Source organism: Rhinolophus ferrumequinum, chromosome 25 (assembly GCF_004115265.2).
Source record: "Rhinolophus ferrumequinum isolate MPI-CBG mRhiFer1 chromosome 25, mRhiFer1_v1.p, whole genome shotgun sequence".
Taxonomy (NCBI): domain Eukaryota; kingdom Metazoa; phylum Chordata; class Mammalia; order Chiroptera; family Rhinolophidae; genus Rhinolophus; species Rhinolophus ferrumequinum.
Window position 1 is genome coordinate 35,351,013 of NC_046308.1, and position 21,267 is coordinate 35,372,279.

A 21,267-nucleotide genomic window follows, 5' to 3' on the forward strand; every position below is an offset into this window, starting at 1 on the left:
GAGGTGTTGCCATCTTAACAATATTACATTTTCTAATCCATGAAAAAAGAATGTCTTCCTATTTATCTAGGTATTATTTAATTCATTTCAATAATTTTTATAGTTTTCAATGTTGAATTCTTGTGCTTTTCTTCTTAAATTTATTTCTTAGCATTACCTCAGCATTTTATTCTTTTGCTGCTTTGTATACTGAATCATTTTCTTAATTTCATTCTCAGAATGTTCACTGCTAGGGTATAGATATACAACTAACCTTTTTTTATGTCACACACAAATACACTTTAATAATTTACAAACACATCTGACAATGCCCTCCTGATTTCTTTCATTTTTATGCCTTAAATGAGGCACATACACAGGACTGGATCTCAGGGCCTACCGTAGGCCTTTGCAAATGTCTCTACCCCTGAGTTAGGGTTTGAAGACTCATGCCAATCTGGACATGAATGCAGGTAGCACCCAGTTTGCTGACGTCTACAATATTCTGCTTCTCATCATCATCAAAGAAGATCATCAGGGAGAAAAGAACTCTGGTCTTCTGCTGCAATCTGTCAGTGTGTGACCTTGCTGCCTGGATGGATTTCCTGACGAATAAAGTATCTGACAAAGCCAAATAGCTCCAGTAGTTGGTTGGCCCCTTTAATCTCACCTGTTGGTGAAACAGCAGCATCCGACACCCCAAGGCTCGGAAATGGTTCCAGGACCTCAGGCACCTCCGGGTACAGTCTGATGTCTGGTCCCACCTATCTCATACAGTCCCATCACGACTCTTTTGGAATGGGGTATACGTCCGTGTCCACCCATAATGGCCAGAGCGTGTAATTCAGGTGGAAGATGACCAGCTCTGGGAGCCCTGCCATGACTCGCAACCCACACGCCAGGCGCACGGAGGTGAGGCCTTCTCTGGGGCCATACACTCGCCTGTAAATACAACCAATTTTGTAGGTTGATCTTGTATCCTACAATTTTGCTGAACTAATTCATTAGTTCTAATAGTTTTTTTTAGAGGATTCCTTAGAATTTTCTGTATATAAGATCATGTCATTTCTGTATAGAGATAATTTTACTTCTTTTCTAATCTGTATGCTTTATATTTTTCTTGCTTAATAGCGTTGGCAAAAATGCTCAATATAATGTTGAATGAAAGTGGAAAGTGCAGACAGTCTTGTCCTGTTCCTAATTGTTGGGGAAAATTTTTAATCTTTCACCATTGAGCATGTAAAAGCTGGAATTTTCATATATGTCCTTTGTCAGGTCAAGGCAGATCTCTTTTCCGTAGTTCACTGAGAGTTTTTATCATGAAAAAATGTTGGATTTTGTAAAAGGATTTCTCTGTGTCTATTGAGATTAGTTACTGGAATTCAAGTTTCTGGATTCTGTTTGCTAGCTTTTTATTGAGAATTTTTGCATTCTACATTTATTGGGATATTGGTATGTAGCTTTATTGTTGTGTTTTCTTTGTTTAGTTTTGATATCAGGATAATGCTGCTTTATAGAACAAGCTGGATTGTGTTTCCTCCTCTTCTGTATTTTGGAAGAGTTTTTGAAGGATTGGGGTTAATTCTTCTTTAGGTATTTAGAAGAATTTACCAGTGAAGTCATCTGACCTTGAATTTTCTTTGGGGGATTTAAAAATTATTATTACTAACCCAATCTGTTTACTTGTTATAAATCTGTTCAGATTTTTTTGTTTCTTCCTGAGTCAATTTGGAAATTTTTGTCTTTCAAGAATTTGGCAATTTTCTCTAGGTTATTTAATTTCTTGGAATACAATTGTTTATCATTTCCTTATAATCTTTTTTATTTCTTAAAGTTGGTAGTAATGGCCCCTTTTACATTCCTGATTTTAATAATGTTTTTCTTGGTCAGTCTAGCTAAAGATTTCTTAATTTTAGTAATCTTTTCAAAGAACCAACTCTTTGTTTTGTTGATTTCCTCTATTAACTTTTATTCCTTATTTCATTTTTTTTCCCGCATCATAATCACGATTATTTTCTTCCTTCTCCTCTCTTTGGGTTCAGTTTTGTCTTTGAGCCTTATTTCATTTTCCCCCCCATCATAATCATGATTATTTCCTTCCTTTCCTCTCTTTGGATTCAGTTTGCTCTTTGGGTTCAGTTTCCTAAGGTGGAATGTTAGATTATTGATTTTAGATCTTTCTTATTTTTTGACATAAGTGTTTGCAGCTATAAATCTTTTAAGCACTGTTTCTGCTACATCCCATCCATTTTGGAATGTTGTGTTTTTGTTTTCACCTCTCAGTATTTCTAATTATCCGTGTGATATGTTCTTTGGCCCATTTATTATTTAGGAATGTTTTAGTTTCCACATATTTGTGAATTACTTAAAATTTATTTTGTTAATGATTTCTAATTTTATTCTATTGTGCACAGAGATCATACCTTGCATGATTTAGATCCTTTTAAATGTATTGAAACTTCTTTTGTGGACTAAAATATGATCTGCATGTTCCATGTGCACTTGAGAAGAATGTGTAATGTGCTCTTGGTAGATGGAGTGCTCTACAGATGTATACTAGGTTTAGATGTTTATAGTTTTATTCGAGTCTTTTTCTTGATCTTCTGTCTTGGTGTTTTAACCCATTATTTCAAATAGGATATTGAAGTATACAACAATTATTGTTGAATTGTCTATTTTAGCATTCAAATTTGTCAGTTTTGCTTCACATATTTTGGAGCTTTCTCATTTATTGTATTCATAACTGTTACATATTCTTGATAAATTGCCCATTGTATCATTATAATGCATTCTTTGTCTGTAATAATAATTTTTCTGTTAAAATGTATTTTGTCTGATATTGGTATAACTACTCCAGATTTTTTCTCAATACTCTTTGTGTGGTAATAATATTTCTGTTCTATCCATTTACTTTTAATTTATTTTTGTCTTTGAATCTTAAGTGTATCTCCTGTATACAGTATATAATTGGATCATGTTTTTTAGAACATATTCTGCTTCTTTTAACTTGGGTTCTTAATCCATTTACCTTTAGTGTAATTTAGTGTAAGTTAAGACTTACTCCTGCAATTTGCTATTTTTTATATGTCTTATGTCATGTTTGCTCCTCCATTTCTCCATTATTGACTTATTTTGTGTTAAAAATACCTGTTAGTTAAACATTTTGATTCCATGTCATTAATTTTACTTTTTAAAATGTTTTCTTAGTGCTTGCTGTGGATCTTAAAATAACATTTTGTCTCATAACTGGGTAGTTTAGATTAATACTAACTTAAATTCAGTTGTACGTAAAATCTTTGCTCCAGTTTGAGTGAAGTATACAACACTTATCACACTTTATAGCTTTTAACCTCCCCCATTTACAATGTAATTATCTTAAGCATTTCGTTTACACATGTTTAGGAATATATCATGTAATGTTATAATTTTTTGGTCAAAGTTTCACACATAATTTGGAAAACGCAGCAGGAGTTTAAAAGGCTATTGTATTTACCCATATTTTTGTGGTTACCATGACTTTTTCCTATCCATATTCTCCAAGATTTTCTCTTTTCTTTTCTGTTTAGAGAACTTTCTTGTTTATGCTTTCAAACTATGTCTGCTGACAACAAGTTCTCATAATTTTTCTTCTTTTGAGATCATCTTGCCTTTTGTTTTGTTTCAAAATATTTTTGCAGGGTATATAATTCTATATTGACAGTTCTTTTCTTCAACACTGAAAAAATGTTGGAACAGTAACTTTTTGCCTTTAAGCTTGCTGATAAGAAATGTATTGCCTTTCAAATTTTTTTTCCCAATATAAGTAAAATGTCACTTACTTTTAGTTTGCAGAAATTTGATTCTGATGTGTCTTGCATAGATATCTTTGGTTTTATCTTTATTAGAGTTAGCTTGGCTTCTTAAAACTATAGGTTTATGTCTTTTGGCAAATTTGGAGAAAGTTCAGCCTTTACTTTGTTACATAACTTTTTAGCCTCAATCATTTTCTCATTTCCTTCCAGGACTTTAATGGCATAAATGTTAGCTTTTTTATATAGTCCCACAATTTCCTAGATCTGTTCATTTTCCCCCTTCAGTCTATTTTTTTCCCTATTGTTCATATTGGATAATTTCTACTGTTAAATTTCAAATTTACTGATTTTTTTCATCCCCTCCATTTTAATGTTGACACTGTTTTTAGGGTTTTAAAATTTCATTTAGTGTGTTTTTCAGTTCTAAACATTCCATTTGCTTTTCACCTTCTATTTCTTTTCTGAGACTTTCTAATTTTTTTTCATTTGTTTCAAGAGTGTTCGTTATTGCCCACTGAAGTATTTTAATAATGGCTGTTTTAAAATCTTCGTCAGGTAATTCTAACATCTCTGTTATTTCAGTGTTTGGCATTTATCAATTGTCTCTTTCCATTCAAATTGACATTTTCTCCTTTCTTGTCATGATGAGTGATTTTCAGTTGAAACACAGATATTTGGGATATTAAGATATGAAATTGTGGGTCCCTATAAACTTTTTGTTCCCACTGACTCATTGCTGCCATGTGGGGGTACGAATTCAGGCTCCCCACTTAGTATCTGTTGACACCTAAGGTGGGGAGGTGTCTCTTGTTACTTCTGGGTAGGAGCAGTGTTTCTGGCTCCCCATGGTCTTCCACTAATATCAGTCTGGTTGTGAGGGCCGAGAGGGCATCATTACTGCACCCCACATAGCCTACACTGACACCACGATGGGCAGTGGTAAAAGTTCTCACTTTCTACTAGGTCTCCCCTGATACCACTCAGTGGGGAGGGAAGGGATGCCTCATTACTGCAAAATAGAAGTGAAATTCTACACCGCCTATGTGTTCTCCATTGACACTGTGGCCCAACAGAGATGAAAGCCTCTGCTCCTGTCTTGCGGGGTGGCCTGCGGGGTCTCTGCTCCCGCTCCCCACATAAGAACGCAGGATGTGGTGAGGCCAAAAAGGAACACCCACGGAGCCATAGGTAGGGGAGTCATACCACTGTAGTCTCACTGGAGGCTGGATTCACACGACGTGCAACCTGCTGTCCGCTTTCCTGCCAACCGACCGACTTTCCTCGACTTCCCTCAACTCCACTCCCCAGCACAGCCGCGGCAGTTTTATTAGTGGCCAATGGCTCAATGGTTACAGCTGACGGCCAACTATCCACAGCTGATGGCCATCTACTACCCGAGCCAGCACCTTTCCACATAAGGCCGAGAGCCTGGAAACTGCTCTCTGGGGCTCTGTCCCCACAACTTCCTACTCAGCTCTCTCTGCCATTGAGAAGGTACAGTTAGTGACGAGAATGGAGAATGGAGTGACTCATTACAGAATCACAAGGATTGAAGCTAGGGCTTCCCATTCAGCTTCCCATTCAGGCATTGGTAAGATGAGACCACAGGTTTTATTCTCTGGTGTTTGGCTGGATTAGAATGGTTATTGTCTAAACTTTTTCTGTCTTCTTATGCTGTCCCTTTCCTGATCATTTGGCTAGAGAGAACAGGATTTTATAGGGGCTTTCTTTTTGATATGTACCTATTGGTATTCCTGAATTGCTGTTTTCTCTGTCTGCAAATCTGGGATATGAGGCAAAAAGAAAATCTAGAGAACTCACTGTGGGGTTTTTCCTCATGTTCCAAGCTTCCTGATTTGTCTGACTTATTCTCTCCTCATTTTAGTGTTTTCTTATATTTAAAAAATATAATGTACAGGATTTTCAGTTGTACTTACCAGGAATAATAGGGAAAAATACTTCTACTCCAACTTTCCAAAAGCCAAAGTCTTCAGTACCATATAATCTGTTGCCACATAATCTAAAGTTCCCTAATTTGGCAGTAGTTACTAGGCGTGGCCCTTAAAATTAAACCCTCAGAATGAGATTTTAGGAAGCACACTGCTGTTAGTGAATGGGGTGTCATAAAAATTCTAAGTTTTTGTAATGGTATGAGGTGAAGTTAGAAGTTGAGGGTCTGGCATATGAATAGTGGTGGTGGTTGATTTATATGTGTGCAGTGATAAATATAAAAATGTGGTATTGGCTGGTGTTTATTGTGGCATTTGAAGTCTTGCAGAAGGAACATAATAGGACCACGTCACTTAAGTGCCTGTCAAGATGAAACTGTATGTCCTCAATGTTTATCTCATAAGCTGGAAGATATAGTTCTTTCTTTTTTTAATCCCCATTATTTTAGTTTTCAATTAAGTCGACATACAAGTACAATATTATATTAGTTTCAGGTGTACAACATACCAATTAGACATTTGTATAACTTATGAAGTGATCACCCTGATAAGTCTAGTATGCATCTGACACCATATATAGTTATTATGATATTGTTGACTATATTCCCCGTGCTGTACTTTATATCCTGTGACTATTTTTATAACTGGCAATTTGCACATCTTAATCCCTTTCCTTTTTCACCCATCCTCCAAACAGTCTCCCATCTGGTAACCATCAGTTTGTTCTCTGTATCTATGAGTTTATTTGTTTTGTTTGTTTGTTCATTTTGTTTTTAAGTTTCTACCTATAAGTGAAATCATATCGTATTTGTCTTTCTCTGTCTGACTTACATCACTTAGCATAATACCCTCTAGGTCCATCTATGTTTTCACAAGTGGCAAGATTTTACTCTTTTTTATGACCGAGTAATATCCCATTGGTTACATGTACCAAAATTTTGTATCCATTCATCTATTGATGGACATTTACGTTGCTTCCATATCTTGGCTATTGTAAATAATACTATAATAAACATAGGGATGCATATGTCTTTTGGAATTAGTGTTTTGGATTTTTTCAGCTAAATACCCAGAAGTGGAATTGCTGGGATGTTTTGTCTTTGTTTTTGTTTTTTTCTTTTGTCTCTTGTATTTTGCCTTTGTATTAAAAGCTATTTGGTCTAATGAAAGTATTCTACTCCAGCTCTTCTTTTTTTCATTACCAGTTACCTAAAATATATTTTTCCATCTCTTTACTTTCAGTCTGTGTGTGTCTTTTGATCAGACATGAGTCTCTTGTAATCCATTCTGCCACCTTATCTTTTGATTGAAGCATGTAGGTCATTTACATTTAAAGTAATTATTGATAGGTATGTAGTTATTGCCATTTTATTATTCACACTTAATGTTCTTTTCCTCTTCTTCTCCTTCTCTTCCTCCTCTTCCTCCTTCTCCTCATCCTCTTCCTTCTCCTCCTTCTTCTTCTTCTTGTTCAAGAAGTCCCTTTAACATTTCTTGTAATACTAGTTTGCTGTTGATGGATTCCTTTAGCTTTTTCTTATCTGAGGAGCTTTTTATCTGTCTTTTGATTTAAATAATAGCCTTGCTGAGTGAAGTAATCTTGGCTGTAGTTCCTTGCTTTTCATCACTGAATATTTTGTGTCAATCCCTTCTGGCCTGCAAAGAAATCAGCTGACAATTTGATAGGAGCTCATTTATAGGTAACTAACTGATTTTCTCTTGCTGCTTTTAAGATTCTCTCTTTGTCTTTAACCTTTGGCATTTTAATTGTGATGTGTCTTGGTGTGGGGCTCTTTGGGTTCATCTTGTTTAGGATTCTCGTTCTTCCTGGGCTTGTATGTTTATTTCCTTTGCCAAGTTAGGGAAATTTTAAGTCATTATTTCTTCAAATGAGTTTTCAGTTCCTTGCTCTCTCTCTTCTCCTGGTACTCCTGTGATGTGAATATTTGTACGCTTGATGTTTTCCCTGAGGCCTCTTAAACTAAACTATCCTCTTTTTGGAGGTCCTTTTTTTCTTTTTGCTGTTCCCATTGAGTATTTTCTGCTACCTTGTTTTTCACATCACTGACTCAATCCTCTGCTTCACCTAATTTGCTGTTGATTGTTTCTAGTATATGCTTTATTTCAGTTCATGTATTCTTCATTTCTGACTGGTTCTTTTTCATGCTTTCTATCTCCATGTTTATGTTTCCTATCTCTTTGTTAAAATTTTCCCTATTTTACCTATTCTTCCCCTAAGTTCATTGAGCATCCTTATAACCAGTTTTTTGAACTCTGCATCTGGTGGATTGCTTGTCTCCATTTTGTTTAGTTCTTTTTTCTGGAGTTTTGTTTTGTGCATTCATTGGAGACATATTTATTTGTCTCCTCATTTTGGCTGACTGCCTATGTTTGTTTCAATGTGTTAAATAGATCTGCTACATCTCCCAATCTTGGTAGGGTGACCTTGTGTCTGTGGGGCTTAGTGGTTCAGTCTCCCTGGTCACCTGAGCCTGTTGCTCTAAGGGTGTCCCTTATGTGGGTTATATATGCCCTTCTGTTGTACTTGAGCCTTGACTGCTGTTGGCACCTCAGTGGGAGGGATTGACCTTCAGGCTGTTTGGCTGTGGTAAATAGCCATGTCTACAGCAGAGGGGTTGTTGTGCAGGGGCTGACCTCACAGAGCAGGATTCCTTTTAGCGGGGCTCTGGTGTTAAAGGAATCGAGTTCACCCTTTGGGTGTGTCATTTGTGGAGATGGTTGAGTGGTGCTCTGGTGATGTCTGAAGCTGGCCACCAGGTGTGTTGGTTCTGGGGCCTCTTGGGAAGGATTCTGATGCAAGTCAAATTCAGCTGCTGCCTCTGCTTGGCCTGAGGCATCCTAGTATGAACTACAAAATGATCTGCAGATGGTTGTTTCTTGTGCTGGTCTTAAGGCACCTGGGAGAGGCTAAGCTGTGAACTGAGTTTGGCTGTTACTAGTGCTGGGCTTGGGACCACGTGTCAAGAGGTACCATGTTTCCCCAAAAATAAGACCTAGCTGGATAATCAGCTCTAATGTGTCTTTTGGTGCAAAAATTAATATAAGACCTGGTCTTATAATATAAGACCAGGTATAATATAATACCGGGTATAATATAATATAACATAATATAATATAATATAATATAATATAATATAATATAATATAATATAATATAATACCGGGGTATGCTGAGGACAGATGCTGCTCATTTGTGGTTTGTGAACCTTTGACAGATTTTAGGAAAGTCTGCAGTGTGAGCTCAGACAGGCCATTTACGTGGATATCCTCTGGAAGCGGCTTGGGTGAGCCCAGAAGACGCATGGGGTGTGGTCTCAGAGTATCACCAGGGTGAGGTGGACAATACTAGCCAGCTTGATGGAGATTCAGGCTTGGCACCTGCTTGCACCCATAGGCTGGGTGGGTGTATGGCTCAGAAAACGAACAGTGGCCCCTGCCCAAACAGAGTTGTTCTTCAAGCCCTCATTCTGAAGCCAGACAATTCAGTTCTTCCCTGTAAGTCTGGAGCTCAGAGTGAGTGTTTCTGTCAGTGGGTAAATCCATGTATGGGCCCTTTAAAAGTAGTGCCTGGGACTCTAGCAGCCCCCTGTCTCACCCATACAGAATCCCTGATGATTTTCACAGCTGGAAGTTAAGGTGAGGTCTCAGTACTGGAGCCCTGGGCTGAGCAGCCCAATGTGGGACTAGGACTTCTCAATCCTTAGTGGGTGACCTCTACAGTCAAGATATACTTCCTGTTTCTTAACCACCACACTGTAGGTATGGGATCTTCCTGTTCTGTGTCTCTGCCCCTCCTACCGATCTTGATGTGACTTCTTCTTTAAATCCTTATAGTTATAGAAGCTCCATTCAGCTAGTCTTCAGATGGTTCTTCATGATGTTTATTCTATAATTTAGTTGTAATTTTTATGTGGTTATGGGAGGAGCCTAGCACAGCATTTATCTATTCTACCATCTTCAAACTTACAGTTCTTTCCATGAGAAGCAATCTACTAATTGCCAAATCAATTTAAAAATATGGCTATTATGTACCAGTAGTAAGTTAAGGAACAATTGTTCAAGTATTTTGAAAGGATGTTTCATAAGATCCTTGAATCTTGGATATGATATTGGTGTGTAGTAAATGAGGTGGAGATGTTGGAGCCTCCTTGGTGTAGCATTAAAGAAGGACTCAAGGCTCATGAATTTAGGTATGTTAGAATAGATTTACTATGTAAGACCTGTTAATGGATTTCCTAACCTTGCTTCTTTCAAGGATAGTTGGAAATTATTTTCACTAAGCAAGAAGGCATGCAATGGTGAGAAGGGTATTGGAATATTTGAGAATATGGGTGAAAGAGAAACTCTGAAGACCAGTGATTATGGTGAGAAATGTTGCAATAGTATTGTGTTCTGTAACATCAATGAGAATTCTGGGATTCTAGAATGGGATAGCAGAAGTCATATCTTAAGTTTAGAGGTAAGGTGGATTAATTGCTGTGATTCGCAGAAGGGTGACGTGTTGGTTAGTATATTTTTAACCACAGGGATCCATAGTAATGGCTAACAGACTATGATGTATCTAGGTACCAAATACATAGTCAGGACTTTAAGAGAGTATTGCTCAGTTTAATGGTGATGATGCCAGGCTGGGTCTTCCTGTGTGGGCAGACACGTGGAGAGTGGGGTAACCTTTACAGTATGAACTCCATTTGAGGTGAGTTTTATGCAAACCACATATCCACAGTAAAATACAGATTCCAGTGGTGGACATGGGTTGCACTCCTCCCTGTGCTCCCCACATAAAATAGGATGCAGGCCCTGAGACCCTGGGACTACTGTAACCTGGCCCACTCACAGGAAGGCCTTAGAAGTTGTAAAAGAAACGATTACTTTGGCGGTTTCTTTCCTTCCTTTCTTCCTTCTTTCCTTCCTTCCTTCCTTCCCTACTTATAAATATCTCTTGGCAAATGCCAGGACTTAACAAAGAGAACATGCTTCTCTCTCTCTCCATCTTTGGGGGTAATTCAGTTCATTCTGTGTGCTGCTCCACATTTCTGTCATATTTTAAGGCTCCTCACCATCCTGGATGAATGAAATAAACTTTAGTTTGGGCAGAACAACCGGATTCATCCTTGGATACTAAGAAATCCCATGGCTAGGATTCCAGCCAGTCCTGGAGCTCCTGTGGACCTGGTCACGTATCCCTAATACTGTGACAACAGCCTCCTATGGCCTCCCCTGTGCTGTGCCCAAGATGACCTGGGCCCTTGGACTCCACAGACCTGCTTGTGGGCACCCAACACCTTCATTCTCTCCTGGCCCAGAAGATCTCCTCTACTTCTCTGTTATAAATAGTCTGAAAAAACTCAGGGGACTTAAGTATAGAATTCACCCAGAATACAGAAAGGATTACTTGATTTTTTTGTGATTCTCACAGCTACGTGGGTATGTGGTTTTGTAAATGTTATGAGTCTCCTAGCACTTTCAAAGGCCTCAGCAATTTGATTCCAGCCTGTCCACGACCTTCATTGCATTCCCACCCCCACTCCCAAAATGGGACATAATCAGGCCTTGGTACCTAAGCGCACATTCTCATACAGTGTTATAACTTTGAATGCTTCCCAGACTCTCCTTTAGTCTAGCTTCACATACCCTCACCAATAAACTTTACTGGAATTCAGAGGAGCAGGAGTGCTAAGAATATCTCCCCCATGCACCTCCATGTGTGCCCCTCAGAGCTGGTCCCAGCTGAGGAGGAGGAGATTGGTCCATCTCCTCTGGGATGAAAGAACTATCCTAGTCTAAGAGATGATTTCTAAGCAAACCCCAAAAGTTAACCTCAGTAACTTCTTTTCCAAGGCCCAGAAAGCACTGAGGGTAATGCATCTCACACCACACAGGTAACTAACTCTGAGAAAGAGATAAATAAGGAGGAAGGTTGGAAAAGGGGGGTAGACAGAAGAGCAAGGGGAAAAGAGAGAGTGAGAAAGAGAGGGAGAGGGAGGAGGGGCACAGAAGGAGAGGGAAGAGGAAGAGGAGAGAAAGCGAGGGAGAAGGAGGAGATGCATTGATGGAAGGAGAGGAAGAGGGGGAGGGGCAGGGAGAGAGAAGGAAAAGGGAAGTGAGGAGAAGACAGTGGTATGCATGTTGCCTCTAGTTTCTATACGAACCTCATTAACAGGACCCTAGGAGCTTCATCTGGGCATTTCTGTCAGGTGATAATGGTTTTCTGGCAAGAAAGAGAGGCAGCACAGGCTGCCTGCTCAGGTTGTAGCCAGGACCACTTAGTGTTTGAGCCAGCTGAGATCAGATCTCTTTCTAGAAAGCAGCACTTCTGTCTGAGGTTGAAGCAGAATGAGAGTTGTAGGAAAACCCTAGCAGAGAGAAGACTTGCTGGAACAACCTCCTAGGCTGGGGGAGATCAGGCGGTGGCTGAGCAGGATGGCCTGGCTTTCTGGGGTGAGTGCAGCTGCTGCCATGTCTGTGATGCAGAGAGGGACAGATGCAGCCCTATAGGTACCTCAGCCTATGAGGGTTGGTGTCAAGGTTAGCCCACATTTACTGAGCTCTTACTATGAGGAAGGCTCTACGTTGGGCTCAGAAGGAAACCTGACCTTTCAGAATTTTACAGCCCTCATTCACAACACAGTTGAGGAACTTGGATTTGAGGTGTGTTGTACCAGAAGGTGAATTTTGGAATCATAGTGAGGGACAGTCAGCAACACCTCTTAGAGGAGGTGAGATTTGACCTGGGCAGTGAAGGAAGGGATACACTTTGACAAGTGGGATGGGTGGGGGTAGGGTGGGGTCTTTCTGAAGCCAGGGGAGGTTTGGAAGGAGGCCTATCTTGAGAGTCTAAGCATGCTAAAGCAGGAGCAAGCGGGCAGAAGTGTTTTAAGGGATGGGATTTAGTTTGCAACAATATAGCATCCTTGTTGAAATATACTTGGTTCTAATGGAAGAATCATGCTCATAGATGGGAAACGATGTCATGGAAAAGAGAACTCATGAATGAAAGAGTTAAAATCAAAGTCACTCAACTGTGCTAGGAGTGTGGAATGTGAAACTGAGAGCAATCATATCTCTGATGGTGGCAATGGCGTTTCTTCCTGATTCTGACATGGAACTTTTATTTTCATTGCCCTTTTCTTCTTGGACTCTTTTTTTATGACTGAGTTAACTTGGGCAGAGAAGCACTGCATGTTCTTAGGCAGCCAGTAAAGGAGGCACCTAACTGCTCCATTCCTAGTCTCTAAGGAGCAGCAATCCTGAGACCAGGCAACGAAGGCTCTTCCAACCAAAAGCCTGAATAGCATTAGCACATCCTGACCTGCTATTAGGGTCAGTCTTCCCAAGATCACAAGATTCCATAGGGCTGCAGTCACCTTGGAGACCAGTACAGGAGCTATACCATGGGGTCTGACTGGTGCAATTGCAGTTCTCTGTTCTGATCACATCCCTTTCTTCTTGTAGTTGTGTGGGAGGTGGGGGTGGGGGTGCATGTGTGTCCGGGTGTGTGGGAGCGCCTATGGGTCTGTGCATGTGTACGTGTGTGCATTGTGTAAATGCATGGGAGTGAGTGTGTGGTGCGTGTTCATGTACACGTTCATATGTGTGCACAGGGTGTGTCTGCTGGTACATTGTGTGTATTTGTGTATTTGCATGTGTGTAGCTGTGGTCACAGGCTGCTGATCTCCGGGCCATTGCTTGTTACACAAGGGAGAGCAGCTCTATGAAATTTAGTGTGACAGGATCCCTTCTCCCCTACCTAACCCTCTCACATCCACTGTCCTGTATCTCAAAACTGGTATTCAAGGAATGAGCCTTTGAAAAAAAATCCAACCTTTAAAAGTCAGACTCAGAAAGGGAGGTAGGAGATTTCTTTTTCTCCTGGGTGTGACAGCTAAAAATTCCTGGAAACAAATGGATGATAGAGCCCCCGACACTGAGAGGTTCTGGGATCAGTGTGAGAGGGACGTGCTGAGGGAACGAAGATCTCACATTAAAATCAGTGAGGGAAAGACTCACATAGAGCACCTCTGTGTGCTCTCCCTCGTGTTCCAGAGGACATAGCCTACATCCTTATCATGATTTATTTTAGTGATTTATAAATTTTTCTTGAACATCTAAATCATTTATGAAATATTTATGTTTCTTTAATAAAGAAATCTATATCTTACCCTGACTTTCCGAATCAGAATCTTGAAACAAGGGTTTCTACATTTAGGAAACTCCCCAGGTAATCCTGAGACAAGTTAAGATTCAGGACCACTAACCTCATCTTTAGATGATGTGTACATGTAGCTCTTGTTCTAATTGACTTTAGAGCTGAAATGTCTAGGCTTATGTCCCAGCTCGGTTGGGCACCACCAGGAAAATGGCCTGGTATCTCTGAGTCCTGGATTTCTTCATGGTAAAATGTGGATCTGAGCACCTGCCTCTTTCAACAGGTTTGTCCAGCAAAAGATAAGAGTGCAAATGTGCTTCAGATATTTTAAGAGCAGTACAAATCTAAATGAAAAAGCAAATCTAAATTTTCATTCTAAGTTTAGTCCTGCCTCACGTGCTTCCAGGTTTGGTAACATTAGAAACTTTTTCCTTGAAATATTTCTGAACCAAATAAAAACAATTTTTTCCCTTAATGTGATTAAAATTTTTTTCTTGGAGTAATTGTAACCTTATAAAAAGTTGCAAAGCTAGTACAGAGAATTCCCATATTTCCTTTACCCAGTTTCCCTTAATGTTAATATTTTACATAACTCTGGCACACTACTATGAACTAAACTCTAGACTTGATTTGAATTTCATTAAGTGTTTCCACTAAAGTCTCTTTCTAGTTCCAAGATCCAATCCAGGACACCACACTGCATTTAGAACGTGTTTTTTGACAGTGGCATGTGGGGCCTCCGGGAGAGAGGCTAGGGGCTGACTGATGAAGTTAGGTGTGTTGAAGATGACTGCAAGGGGTCCACATAGAAGAGAATGGTCCTATTTTTGTTGAGGATGAAAGTTAAGGGGGAAAAAACAAGTTTTAATTTCAACAAGATATATTTAGGATAGATAATTAAAAAACAAACAAACAAACAAACAAAAAAACTATGTCTTAAATAAGAGCTGACAAAGGCCCTGGGGGAAATAATCAAGGCAGCTTGAAGTTTCCGCTTTTGGAGCACATCCAATAAGATAAAAAGTAATTTCTCTAGAGGCAATAGGAAGGACCACCCACTGCCCACATCTGAGCCATGGATTCCAGAAGCAATGGAAGCAAGTGAATAGGATATGCGGAATAATTTAGCAGCTTACAGACTTATTTCAATTCATCTTAAGTAAGAAAGGCCTGTATACTGCATATCTAAAAATAAATTATTGGAGCTCAAGTTGGTGAGAAAAATGCAGGTTGAAACTGGGTTCTGAACAAATAGATCCCTAACCTACGGTTTTCTTGGGGAGAAGGATGTCAGCTCACTTGTGGGCCTTGTCCTGACAGGCTTGTTCGCAGTACAGTGGGGGCAGTGAACCCCTCACCAGTATTAATCCTCTCCCACTGTGCAATAATGTTTTCTTGGGAGCTGAACCTCTGGATGGGAGCTCATGACTGACTTTGCCAAGGTGTTTTTATGGAAACCATTAGCTTTCTGGCAGATTTCTCAAAAGCTTAGTAATGAGGGAGCCTCCTCATAATTGTTATGTGTCTACATCTTGGAATCGTGTCCTAAGACCCAGGTGGGTCCTGAAACATGGCTTTCTGAGGTGACTTCCTCACTGAAATGAGGCAGGTTTTGTACCTGTCAGTGTTGGGAGAGGAGCTGAAAGGTCACACCCCTCAAACAAAGGAAGGGGAAGAGTCAAAGTGAAGTCTGTTCTGGAAAGCAATACCCTCACAGGAGCAGCAGCCATCTTTGATGTCGATGGTGGAGGCTGGACGAGTGTACCCAGAGTGGCAGATTCTGGTTCACATAGCAAGGACAAGGCTGTGGATTCTTCTGCAGAGTTTACATTTATTCTACAAAAAGACACAACTTACTCATGATCAAACAGTTCATTTAAGCAATTCTAATAAAGAGTGGAAGATGAACTGAAGAAGATATTGCAGATGACATTCATAAATTGAACAGAGAAAAGTTATCCAGATGACCTCTAAGATATTTTATAACCTGAGCTTCCATAACTATATGATTTTTATCTGAAATCATATGTCAGCTGAAGTAGGTGATTCACACTTTGGGTGTTCCAGATTTAGCTCCAAATAACACTGGACATGAACTAGGGAAAAAAATTTGTACTATTAAACAACCCCCAGTGCCACCCTGTCCATTCCTCTGCAAAAATATAGCTCATGGACTCACATTGTTCAAGACAATTAATTGTCTCCATGATCTCATCCAGTGGTTTTCATTCTCTGCTATGCAGTAGAGTCACTTATGAATGTTCTGTTAACTACAGATACTGGTTTTCAGCCCTGGAGCTACTGAATCAGCATCTCTCAGGTTGGAGCCAAGGATCTAATTTTGTAAGTCTCTACTGAAGATCCCAATGCATCAAGATTGGGAAATACTCTGTCATCTAAATCGCTTCTGCTGCAATGCCACACCAAGATTCCCTCAAGGCCACTGCCATAATGCGCCTACACGTAGTTCTGTGTGTCCTTCTCCTGCAGCCCACTCGCCTCGAATGCCATGGAGCTGTCTAACACATGTCAAAGCCCTGGTACCCACAGAGAGATAGTTGAAGGAGAGGAGATCCTTAAGGCTAACTGGCTCTGTGTCAGAGACAAAGGGTGCTGGAGAACAGCAGGTGGTGTACAGACAGGGAAACATGCAGGCTTTAGTTCTGCTTTGGTCTCTGTGCTTTATTTAACTTATATCTGGAAAAAATATATTTCAAAGCAGGTTTGAATTAAACTTGAAGCTACAAATTTATCCTATCTGATACCATGTTATTTTTCACACTGATGCACAAGGGATGGCCTTCCTTTGAACAGAAGCCCTCTACTGCATCAGTTTATTCAAAGCTGAGATGTGAAGTGCAGTTTGGGGGGGGGGGTGAGGTGGGTGGAGGCAAATATTTTGTTTTTGGCTTAAAAATTCATGGAGCAGCAAGCCAATTTGCACTCATGCACATGAAGATGGAGAGTGCTGCAAGAGTTAATTGGAGAATCTGAGAAAACAGCCTGACACGTCAATTCTGGCGAGTTATAAGCCCACAATTAGAGGCCTTGTCAGAAATACCAAAGAAAAATTGTTTGTGAAGGCTGTCTTGGTGTGAAATTATTCAACTATGTGTCCTAGATGTGCTCCTAGAGGCTTCTAACTTCAAGAAGGAATTGCTGGTGATTTTTCATTTTTCTTTAATAGGGAAACTAAATTTTGTTTTTAATATCTCATAGGATGAGAAATTATCTTACTGAACTTAGAATTTTGTATTTCTTTTCAGTTATGATACCTCATTTTTCTTAAGTTTTATCTAGAGAAGAGACTGTTTTCCACGTGTCATTAATATTCATTGTAGAAAGGGTATGCTTCACAACTTTATGCTCTATTTTTCACACCCTGAACTCTGGCACCAGAGATCACATCCAGAAATTTGCTTCCTGTTCACACGTGAGGGTATCTAGGGCCCTGGATACTGTGTTAGTAACCCCAGCCCATGAGAGGATCCCAATGCGCCAGCATCACAAAGCAGAGCTGTGCCGGTTTTCAGAGCCCAGCCCCACGGGGTGCCATTCTGTACCCCAGGAGGCTAAATACATCCCCAAGGATTATGCCCTGCACAGTATACACAACTGCAGGTTCACACAGTGGTGCTGGGACCCTCTTAGGTGGGAGGGCAGGGAGTCAGGGAGGACCCCTGTGCCATTTCAGAGAGACTGAGAAGAGGGTAGGGACAAGGTGTCTTTAAATCCTGAGGATCAAGGGTGTCTATGTAAAGAGGGATGTCTGGGAGCAGAAGTCCTGATGGAACTTCCCAGGGCAGGTTTCAGTTAAAGAGAGTAGCGGCGGTCGCAGGCAATCTCTCTTCTCCTGCAGACCCATCTCCCCAATCCAAGTCAGAGGCCAGGGCAAGGTCTGTCACCAGGGAGGCAGGCACAGGGGTGTCCTGGCCAGGGATCTGGGCCAGGTCCGGGGAAGCCGTCAAGCTTTTCCCGCAGGAAGCTGAGAGGAGGGAGAGGGAAAGTAGCCCAGGACAAGAAATAAGGTTAGGACCTCATTTTAGAGATTGGGAAACCAAGGCCTGGAGAGGCTGGAGTTTGCTCCAGTCACAGACACGTCCTGGGGTCCAGGCTTCTGATCCTCCTACAGTTCTGTCCCCCATGCCAGGGGCAGCTCATATGTCACAGCCTGCTGCCCTCTAGAACAAAGACCTCACCCTCCTCTTGCCCAGCTTGGGGACTGTGTCACAGTCTAAGTGGGCGGGGAAGTCCAGGTGCCTTTTATGTCCCTCCTGGATTGTGCCCACCTCCCTTTCCTGCACCTACCCAGACTCTGATAGTGTGGACCAGAGGCCAGAAAGTCTACATGGAGTGAGAAGATGAGATCTCGTGCCCACTAGACATGATCATTTTTATTATTAGAGACATAAGAACATTGGACTGGGAATCATAATTGCTAGTCTGAGTGACAGCTCTGCAACTTACCAACCTCTCTGAGCCTCAGTGTGCTCATCTGAAACATGGGTATCCCAACAATACTTACTGCACTGCCCACTCATTTATTTAGTTACTCAGCACAATTGTTATCACCTTCTACGTATATTCCAAATGCCAAAGATACCACTGTAAATGAGAGATAGGGAGACTTCATCTCACGCTGCACACTCCACTCACACTGCTGCCCAATCACTCACACACACACACACACACACATTCCTTCATTCAGTCACACACTTTCCCTGTCACCTCCACTCATTCATTCATTTCCTCACACACTCACACTCAGTCCTCACTAACACACACACTCACTCACTCCTCCTGCTGCCCTTTGTTCAGAGCCTCAGGGGAAAGGCAATAAGGCATACAGAGCCCTGTTGTTGGATGTTAACCCACCGTCTTGAGACTTGCATGGCATGTACAAAAACTTCAGGGACACTCGAGAACTCCAGCTAGAGAGGTGCATGGCCACTTCATTCCTAAAGGTAAGCCACATAATGGTCTCCTAAAACTGGTAAGGACATGGGGAAAGCTCAGTGGAAGGGGGCTTCAGTTTGCATCATTGGGTTATGCTTTTCTAGGATTTGTTTTGTTTTTGAGTCACAGACTCATTCAGACATGCACCTCTCCAGATAGTGATGTTTTTGAAAGGAATAAAGACTTGTGTTTCTTATTTTTGACTGATTTGTACCCTGATGGCAAAGGGATGATGAAAGAATCCTGAAATAGGTGGGAGAGTTAGGGGTGCAGAAACAGCAATATGCTCACTGAAGCAGAGAGGTGTTTTCCACTGTCCTTCAAGCTTCCTGCTGAGCAGGCCCATGTGGAGTGGGGAGAGGCCTCTGCCTGGAATGAAGATGAGAGTGGCTTAGTTCTGCTTGGCCAGAGCTATGTCACCCAGGTGACATAGAGAGCCACGGTGCTTCTGCTCCCCTGTGAAGACCCTGAGAGAAGACCTGAGCTGCACTGAGCATCACAGATGAGGATTTGCTGCTCAGGGTTGAGTGGGGCAAGGCCAAGGGCAGCTCTGTTTCCTGTATGTGAGGGCCCGCTGGGGAGCTTCAATGCCACCTTCTTTAAGGTGACCAATCCTTTCAGTCCAGGGGAAGCAATCCTTGGCCAGCGGCTGTTCTGCTAGCAGGGTAGAAAGGAGTTGGGGAACCAGGAAAATGGTAACCTGCAACTGCTAGGTTCTGGAGTGTGTCTGCTGAAGAGGGAGAATGCCATGGTGGGAGAAGAGCGACTGACCCTTGGATAAATAGACTGTCTGCACTTCTGTAGTCCAGGAACTGTGGACAGTAGCTGGCATACCCCAACTCTTCTCAATATTGTTGTGGTCAGAGGTCCCTGACCCAGGTGTAAGAGAAGGGAGGGAATGGCAAGCTGTCCTCCTCTCTACTGCAACTCTCACAGGAGGTTCCCATTTTAGGACTGTTGACAACCTAGAACTGTCTCCTCCCGGTCATGATGACTCCTCTACCTCCTCTTCTTCCTCCTTAAGCCCAGGGAGAGGCCCCAGTAAAGGAGAAGAAACAAATACTGTTGAGTGCCTACTATGGAGCAGGCTTTATAAACCAGCCACCTTCATTAGTCTTCCCCAAAATTGTACAACCCATCTTACAGAGGAGAAACCCAAGGCCTGGCACCTAGCCCAAGATCACTCAGTTAATAAGTAGCAGTGTTGGAGTTCAAACACGTTTCCACTCTGTCCAAGGCCTCTGCTCTTTGCACTGCCATGTGATCTATGAAGCTGTGGACTGAATTGTGTTCCCAAAATTCATATGTTGAAGCCGTAAACCCAACGTGTACTGGGACACAGGGTCTGGGAGAAGGAGATTAAGGTTAAAAAAGGTCTAAAGGGTGGGGCCCTAATCTGATAGGACTGTGGTATTATAAAAAGAGGGAGTGATACCAGAGTGCTCTCTCTCTCTCTCTCTCTCTCTCTCTCTCTCTCTCTCTCTCTCTCTCTCTCTCTCCCCCCTCCCTCCCTCCTCATGTAAGGATACAATTAGAAAGCAGCCAACTGCAAGTCCGAAAGAGAACTTTCGCCATGAATCAAACCCGCCAACACCTTGATCTAGGACTTCCAGACTCTAGGACTACAAGGAAATACATTCCTGTTGTTTAAGCCTCCCAGCCTGTGGTATTTTGAATGACAGCCTGAGCCAACATAGGCAAGGAGAAAGTATAGATGGCAATAACACTCCTGTGTTACTGTGCCTCTATGTGCCACTGTGCAGCTGTGGGTGTCTTTATCGGTCCCTGCCTTCATGTCTTGGTATCTCTGTGTGTATGGTCTCTGCATGACCTACTGGGCATGTCTTGTGACTCTGGATGTAGCTGGGTAGAAGTGCCCTGGGTAAAAAGGCTCCATTCTGTGAGGCAGGTTCAAAAGTTCAGAGTTGGCCACAAGAGTTTCTTGGGCCTCTGACATGTGGTTTCTGTGGACACCTTCAGGCATGGAAGGCTGATGGATGTGGGGCTGGGCTCCCTGCTGAGGCTGAATCTACCTCTGCCAGAGTGTCAGAACCCAGCTGATAAGAGGATTCTGACCCAGACCCAGGGAATTTGCCTCCTGCACTGCAGCCTTTGATGTTCAGGGATGAGAGTCCAGCCAAGATCCTGCAAACAAGGGGCCTTGGAGCAGAGGTGGGGAAGATGTGGAAGCCTCATTCCTACCTCCTGTTTTTCCTCCCCAATGGGAGCAGCTTCCCTCAGGCTCTAAGCTGACAGTTCAGGAAAGGATGGCAGACATGCTATCTAAACCCCTCCCAACACTTGGTGTTGTCCTCCGGAATCTGGGCTGCTGTTGGGAGGGACACCGGAGGGATTTTGTCTGCTCATATACCACTACAATACCGTACAATGCTTTTCAGAGCACTTGGGTACAATGCTGGGC

The 21,267-nt window shown here is 41.7% G+C and overlaps 1 pseudogene; it reads right to left on the reverse strand.

The window, feature by feature from the left end:
* Positions 1-400: 400 nt before the first annotated feature.
* LOC117017896 (magnesium-dependent phosphatase 1-like) lies at positions 401-860 on the reverse strand (annotated as a pseudogene).
* Between the last annotated feature and the right edge of the window lie 20,407 nt (positions 861-21,267).